The sequence below is a fragment of the Acanthisitta chloris genome, unplaced genomic scaffold (assembly GCF_000695815.1).
Source record: "Acanthisitta chloris isolate BGI_N310 unplaced genomic scaffold, ASM69581v1 scaffold19083, whole genome shotgun sequence".
NCBI classification, from domain to species: Eukaryota; Metazoa; Chordata; class Aves; order Passeriformes; family Acanthisittidae; genus Acanthisitta; species Acanthisitta chloris.
Window position 1 is genome coordinate 20,158 of NW_008663467.1, and position 7,108 is coordinate 27,265.

Genomic DNA, 7,108 nt, shown 5'->3' on the forward strand with positions numbered 1-7,108 from the left:
CCCAGTGGGTGTGTTTTGAAAAGGGGCTTGGGAACAATGAGGATTAACAAGCAGATAGAGAATTAAATGCAGGGTTTGAGTCTTCAAATGTGTGCACATTTCAGAGCACATGTTTGTGCCAAGATAAACTCTGTCAGGAATAAACATCATTTTACATGAAAGGCTAATTACAGATTGGCGCTCCACGGGTGGGAGGAGAGAATTTTCACCAATTAAAATGGAACTCTTCTGTTTTTCAAAAAATTGGTGGATGAAAATGCAGCCAGGGGCTGGCAAGGTCTTTGGCAGCTCAGTTGAAGGGGGGATGCTCGCCCCTGGGATGTGCTTTTTTCCCCCCTCAATCCTAAAGACTCTCTGCCAGTTCTTTTGGGCAGGAGCTGTGAAAGGGCACTAGTTTTGCCCAACAGCAGTTGAATGCCAAGAGAGCCTCAGGCTCTCACTTAAGGAGATGGGACATGGGCAGACATGGTACAATCCAACATCCCTTGGAGCCACCAAACATCAGGAGAGGTTGGACTAACAAGATCCCCAGTCTCCTTGAGGGTGTAGGTCATGGAAATACATCTGGATGGGACATAGCTCATGCTGAGAAGTTGTTGCGACTATAGCTCCTGTTTGTTGGGTAACTTCAGTGTGTGGTAGGTGAATCATCCCTCAAAAATTGTGAGCCAGAGGCGACATGGAGAAGAAAACCTTCCTGGCCTGTGGAGTGCTGGGAAGAAAAATCCAGCCTGGGCACATGGTGGGTTTCAGCTGCAGAGCACATGCTGCCTTGTTGCTTTTGGATGGATTTCACAAGAATTTGCATTTCTGGACCAGCTCTGGAGCCTCTGAGGTTGAGGCTGTGCATGGGGAGGACGTGATGCAGCTCAGAAACAAGCTTTAACGCCATTTTGCTCTAACCAGGGTCAAATTTTATGATTTTGGAATGAAACAATGCAAAATGTAGTTGAGGCTGAGTTTCTCTGAGATGTTGAGCACACAAACCTCGGGCAAACACTCTGTACCTGCTGCTTGCCAAGCGAAACCACAGATTTGTCTCCATCTCTACTTAACATGGCCACAAGGCAAATAATATCGGGGCTTTTCTCTTACATAAGCTGACATGTGTCACTTAGTGGTTATAGGAGGTGGCCTGGGCATCATCTCTTAAAAGTCCCCTGCATCCTTGTGAGTGAGGGAAAGCAGAGAGGCATGAGCAGGAGAGATGTGGTAGGTTTTTTGACAGCAAAATATGTTTCCAAACCTGTCCTGCTCCAATGCTCTATGCTCCTGAACCGGTTAAAAATCAGTATTTTAAAACCCTCCTGTGGCAAAGACTGGATGGATGCTTGCTGGGTGTGGTCTCTGGGAAGCTGTTTCATTATCCATGGCCATGGGACCATGCCATAATGACAGTAGCTGCCACTTCTACATCATTCACATTTTTCCCTACTCTGCCCTAATACCACCATGAACAGGGCACTGAAAGGGTTTTTAGTCAGACCTGGCCTTGAATAATTCCTCTGAATAATTCTATTTATTCCAATTTTCAGGCTGTTGTGGAATTGTTTTCAGAAGAAGGGAGGAGGGAGAAGTCAGCCAAACCTGATAAAGGAGGACTTTGTTCTGAAGCTTTAGGGTATGGTACCAAGCAGGGCTTGCTATACAATTAATGAGTTTAGCTGGCTTTTAGCTGCACGTGATGCACAGTGGCTGCCACTGCATCGCCCCACCACCACCTCCAGTCTAGAGGAGCCCGTCTGCTTCAGTTTGGTGCTCCCCAGCTTCTGCTTGGTGCTCCTCACCTTTGATTTGCTGCTACTCAGATCCAGTTTGGGGCTCCACAGCTTCAGTTTGGGGCTTCCCAGCATTGGTCTGGGGCTTCTCAGCATAAGCTTGGTGCACCTCAGCATTGGTTTGATGCTCCCCAGCTTCAGTTTACAGCTTTTCAGTGGAGGTTTCGGGCATGCCAGCACTGGTTTGGTGTTTTCCAGCTTCAGTTTCATACTCCTCAGCTTCAGTTTGGGGCTCTTCAGCTTTGGTTTGATACTCCTTACCTTTGGTTTGGGGCTCTTCAGCTTTGATTTGGTGCTCCTCACCATTGGTTTGGGACTCTTAACTTCATTTTGCTCTCTTTAGCTGTTTCCCATCCTGCTGTGCATCGCGGTGGCCTCCCCAGATGTGAGTTTTCCATCTGCCTTTATTTAAGCCTTGACCATCCATCCCTGGGACAGTCTCGATCTGCGGGGGGTGTTGAGCACATGGGGCTGAACTGTTGGGAGCATTTCAGGCTTTACTTTGAGCAAGCAAGAGAGTGACGCAAATGGCTTTTCAAGGGCACAAGATGAAACAGCTGCTTCGTTTTCACTGCAGATGTGCTGCAGGCGGTACGCAGGAGCCCTGCAGAGGGGGGTGACAGCCGTCTGCTTCCCCACAGTGTCTGTATGGGAAGGGCCATGAGGTTGCCTGGGCTCCCAGGCCACCCAAAAATGGAGCAGGGCAGGGCCGGGGAGGGCTTTGAAGATGTGTGACAAGGTTTGGCACACCAGTAGAACTTCTCTGTCCCAGGAACAAGTCAAAAAATAATTTATTTGTTGTAGGAGTGGTGCAAGTGGGGAGATGGAGGTGAATTACCTCTGGGTGCCCCATCCCTCCTCAGAAATGCCAGGTGCCAGGGAAGGTGTCCCTCCGCATCATGTCCCCATCCCCTCCAACGTCTGCCCTGTCCCAGCTGCGCGGTGCGAGCGGGAGAAGCCGCGGGAAGCGAGGGAAGACACTTCCTCCAGCGGCGGATCTGAGGTCACCTCCTGGCCCTTGATCCCTCCAGCCCGGGGTATTTGGGTCAGCGGGGAAGCACAGCTGAGAGCGACGTCCCTTCCTTCTCTCTCCCTGGAGATTCAGTTTTAAAGGAACAAATAGGCTTGGCCACAAGTGTTACACAGAATGATTTTTTAATGATTTTTTGGAACAATGAGCTAAATACCAGTGGGGTTTGGATCTGCATCTCAGAGTGGTGATATTTTCCTCTGTTGTTTTGCACCTTCCTGCTCCCACCTTGTTCTGCTCTCAGAAACCTTTCTCTACTCAGGAAAATGCCGGCAACGAAGGAGCTTTTCATCCTTTTGGATGATCTTGCTGGAAAGAAAGCTGATCTGGTGTCCAATGCATAGCATTCACCTGGACTAACCCTAGGGGCCCAACCCACCTCATGCTGCTCACAGCCCTCACAGGCCCATTGCAGGGCAGACTGATCCCCCTGGCCCCCACGTGCCAGTCCTCCTCTGCCACAGTCTCTAGCAACCTTGTCACCCACTGGCAGGAGGACCTGGTGGGTGAAGCACACCTCATCCCAGAACTCCTCCATTGTAGGCATAGCTTGATGGTGTTGGGCTGGTGGGCAAATGGGTCACCTCCCAAGTTTTCACTCTGTCTTGAGCCTAGAGTGAGCAGTGTCAGAAATGCTGTATCATCTTGGTCATGTTGCTTGCAACGTCTGGATTTGTTCAAGGCCAGATTGAACAGGGATTGAAACAACCTGGTCTAGTTGAAGGTGCCAGTGCTCATAGAAGGGGGTGGAACGAGATGATTTTTAAGGCCCCTTCCAACCTAAACCAATCATATAATCGTTCTGTGATTCTATGATCCTTTGATCTCCTACACTGCTGTTCCTCTTGGTGATCATCAATCACTGTATTCCTTGTCCACTGTCACTGTGTTCCTTGCTTCGGACCAGCCTCACGCCACCAGTTTGGCCGCTGTTGTTAAGTCAAGGTTGGAAGGAGCAATTTGTGGAGCTTTAGCTGGAGCTTTCACTTGTGTGGTAGCTGTTGGTGGGATACTCTCCTTGGTCAACCTCTCTGCTCCAGGAAAGCAGCACCAGCCTCATGCTGAGCTCTTCCATACCCCATAGCATTCCCAGAACTACCAGGAAGGTCTCATCAGCTCTGTAGGAAGCTGGGACTGTAAGTGGCCTGGGCTGGGGTGGCAGCTCAGGCTGCTGCTGCCCTCCCAGGTGATTCAAGTGAGCAGTGAGGATCGGGGTGCACGCACCTGAGGGGTCCTAGCTGCTGTTTTATTGCTTTTAGGAGGGGCTGTGAAGAGAGCAGAGTGGGATGGACATGTCTGGTCTTGGTGTGACTCACAGTGCCAAGCAGAATCAGTGGAGGTGGCTATTGGGGAGGGACAGTGCACCTTGAGCCACCTCTAATATTGCCAGTGCCCAAATCAGAAGTCATCTCCATTTCCCCTCCCAAAAGCAGAGTGCTTTAACTGCCTTAAAAAAAAAAAAAAAGAAAAAGAAAAAAAGGGAAAAAAAGGCTCAAAATGTGGTTTCTGAAGCATTTTGTGTTTCTGTTAAGACATCGCTTGGCGACTGTGTCTCAGCTGTCACCAGCCAGGTATCCCCTTGGCACCCAGCTTGGCAGGTCCAGAACCAACCACTTTAGCTGGTGCTTCCAGGAGGTGGTTGGGCTCACAGCACCTTGAAACACAATCAAGTCTTAACCCGACTCCTGTCAAAGTTCTGGCAGGTCTTGAGCTCCTTCCAGCCCTGTCCTCAGCTGGATTTGGTCCATCTTTTCTTTTAGGATCTGCTTGATCACACCACATTGCTTGATAAGGCTCCATGCCTCTTGTGGGGGCTTGTCTGTGTGTTTCGATATCTTGCCCGGGTTATCAGCCACAGAGGATTGGAGGTGTGGCTGGGCTTGGAATTAACCATCTCATTCAAAGCCAGTGGAAATCAGAAGCAAAAATTCCACCCCTTTTTTTTTCCCTTTGAGCTTTAAATCAAGTCCTAACTTCTCTAGCGTTGGAGGAGCTGTCGAAGGGAAGGTGGCTGAGCTCTGTCTGGTTTCCACTGGAGGAATGTCTGCCTCTGCCCTTCACATCCCGGAAAGTCCAGGAGAAACTTCAATGCTATGTATACAAATTGCCAAAAATAAACCCTTCATCCCCTTGGAATGGATCCAAGGACTACAGCTCCGTGTCCAAAGGGGCAGGTTTGGAGCTATGCTTCACCTGAACTCCATTTTTTCCCCAACCTGTGGTTTTCTGACATGACTTTCCTCCAGTCTTGCCCAGACCCAGGTGAATGGAGATCAGTGTCATCACGCTGGGGATAAAATAGATGGGAAATCGAGCAACTCGCCCTCCAGAGGTATTTCAGTGCAGATCACACCGGGATTGGAGCAGGCACTGAGGTGGCTTTCTCCCACCCCAAGATTTTGCTGAGGTTTTCTTCCAGCTCTGGAGCTTGCCCAGCCCTCCCAACTTCCCGGGGCTTTGCTGGGAAGTTCTGGGAAGACAAAACTCTCCTCTGGAAGTGAGGCTATTGTTCATACTAATTTTAGCTTGATGTTCTTCCCCAAGCCTGTTTTTATTCATTGCTTGTGGTAAGCCCTTTCTCTAAGGTAGAGCAATTTGCCACAGGACTCTTTTTTTTTGGTGTGTTTACCAATTTTAATTGAGTGATATCTTCTTTTTACAAACCCAAAGCTGGAGGAGCTTTTAAGCGCCCGTTGCTGAGCCTCCCACCCCGGGTTTGCTTTGATCTCTGCAGGTGAGTGTGCATTTTTGGGGCCAGAGATTGATCCTGCTTATTTGCATGTAAATCCCTGGGTTATTAAGATCAGAATCTGGCCCTTTAAATTTAATACTTTGCTTTATGCTTTTATTTCCGCGTTTCTTAAAGTAATTTCCAAAAATAACAAACTTCAAACATGACGAGGCCATCTAATGTTTTACTGCCTTGGCTGGAGTAGAAGGAACATTTCTGGAAGTATATTATCCAATTTAACGAGCCTTTCCCATCTTGGCATTGCTCCCACCCCTCACCCCCTCTTGGAGTTGTTTTGGACGGCTCTTTGGATCTGTGCCACCTAATCCTATTAGAAGGACTTTCATTACACTGTGCCTTGTGTTTATAACCAAGAAAATCAGCCAGAGAGAGGGGTCCTCTCCTTCTCCCTCCCTCTTCTTTTTGCCTGGTGTCGAGACAAGAGCCCAGCCAGTCCCACGAGGTTCCCGCGCAGCCCTTGCTTTTCATTTTATTGCTCCACTCTGCATTGATTAGGGAAGATTTTGAAGTAAATTGGGTCCTTGTGAACTTATAATTAATTTGGAAGGGTCAGTTCTTCCCAGGCTGGGGAGGGCTTCTTTGTGTGGTCCATTTTGAAAGGCAGAGGTTGGAGAGGCTGTTCTATAGCTGGGATTTGCTTTTAATAGAGACCTGGCTATTTTCTGAAGATCTCATGGCTCTGTTTTTGTGCAGAGCTGTGCTGAAAAGGTTTTCAAAGCCCTTGGTTTGGGTCCAAAAAAACAACCCTGAAAAAGGTATAAAAAATAGCAGAAGCACATATCCTGGGGGTGTGCTTGGCAGCCCAGAGCTGGCACCTGGAGCTGGGAGATGCTGCAGAAGAACCCCCAGCTTGGAGCTAGGGGCCCCTTGTCTATCTGTCCACCCTGCCCTGGCCCACACACTGCCAAGGAGACTTCTTGCTTCTCCTCAGAGCTGGAAGAATTGAAATGTTTTTCCTTACCACGTTGTTTTTCTTGAAATCCTGCCTTTCCTCCCCAAAATAGTCACACAAACCATTAAAAAGAGAAGGTGGAGGTCAGGGAGGAGATGGTGGACAAGAGGAAATGGCCTCAGGTTGTGCCAGGGAAGGTTTAAGTTAGATATTAGGAAAGCTTTCTTCACTGAAAGGGTAGTCAAGCACCGGAGCAGGCTACCCAGGGCAGTGGTGAAATCATTGTTCCTGGAGGGATTTAAAAGACATGTAGATGTGGCACTTGGGGCATGATTTAGTGATGTACTTGGCAGTTGAACTCAAGGATCTTAGAGGGCTTTTCCAACCTTAACTGTTTCTATGATGGGCTAAAATAATCTGCAAATAATAAAAGTTTCTGGAAAAAGACAGACAGACAGTGTTTTTTTCCAGGGCTGGTCTGGAAGTAAGACATGAGATGGTGGTCCCACATGGATATTGCCTGTCAGGGCCAGGTGTGTAATCTAACCTGGCATAACCTTGTGTCTCCATCAGCTCAGCTGCAACAAGGAATCGCTGCTGAATGTGGGGTGAGAGGGAGGTGAAGAGTCCTGACTCTAGGGAGCAAGGAGCAGGAA